Raw genomic sequence first — 1,002 nt, 5'->3', positions numbered from 1 at the left:
AGATGATGATCGGATCACGGTCCAATTGGAAACTGGAAATTGGAAATGCGTACGTGACGTGTGATGCTTAATGATAGAAACGCGCTCAACTTGCTAACCAATAGCGCTCGTTAACCGGTAGCGTATATGGATCCTGGTAACGGTTAGCGCCAACCGATCGGGCGTTCTCACACGGATGCTGACGGTTAGCTCCCGATCCGGATGCTTGGGCTCTCGTGTGAACTTGACCAATGTTAAAACATACGAAAAAACATGTCGTGCGTTTGTAGGACAACACGTGTGCTTGTTAGACGCGCGCGTATTACTGGCCCTGTTCTGATTGGTCATTCGTTTGACTGACACTCTGGGAAGGTCCATTATCTATAATTACCTTGTTAGCTTTCAGGTAGAAAGGAAAGTACCTATTATCAGTTGCTGGTCTCGTAATAGAAAGAAAAACCGCGTGTCCATAGAAAAGAGTGCCAAGTTCTATACCATTCAGAATCTTAGCCCTATAGAATGAAAAATGGATGCGATTAACAAAAATATGACGTTTATTAGTCAGTTTGGATAGAATGGATATGTATAGAATAAATGGATGTCAAACCTTTTCCATTTTGCAATAAATCTATTCGACATCCATATTGTAATTGGACCAGCTAGAAACCAGAGGGTAAAACCAGCAAGAAACAGCATGTAGAAGTTGAGTTTGGTGGCGTTGTGCTTTATTGTGAAAAAACAGGAGTAGTACGTCCACAGTAGCCCTGGAATGTGAATAGCAGACCTGTCAAGTATCAGGGATCTCGCGGGAGTCTCACGCATTTAACTTCGACCTGACACCCTCACGCGAGGCCTATATTTCTTACGCATTCCAAAATTTCTTCAAATTATATTTTTTAATGTGCTATTTTTTCAAAACAAGAATACAACATGTACAAACTCGGCTATCGGCGCTAGTGTTCCGTAGCGATCGTCACAGTGTTCGACGCCGCCTCAGCAGCAGAAACTGAAGAAAACTAAATG

The 1,002-nt window shown here is 42.6% G+C and overlaps 1 long non-coding RNA gene across 1 annotated transcript; it reads right to left on the bottom strand.

Moving 5' to 3' along the window:
* Window positions 1-368: 368 nt before the first annotated feature.
* Window positions 369-1,002, bottom strand: LOC117112855. The gene is made up of 3 exons (XR_004446098.1): window positions 920-1,002; window positions 587-743; window positions 369-491 (listed from the first exon to the last, which is right to left on the bottom strand). It is a non-coding gene; the product is annotated as an uncharacterized LOC117112855 (long non-coding RNA).

Source organism: Anneissia japonica, unplaced genomic scaffold (assembly GCF_011630105.1).
Source record: "Anneissia japonica isolate Jap-2015-1 unplaced genomic scaffold, ASM1163010v1 scaffold283933_len1835_cov197_single, whole genome shotgun sequence".
NCBI lineage: Eukaryota > Metazoa > Echinodermata > Crinoidea > Comatulida > Comatulidae > Anneissia > Anneissia japonica.
This window is presented reverse-complemented; position numbering and strand designations above follow the sequence as displayed.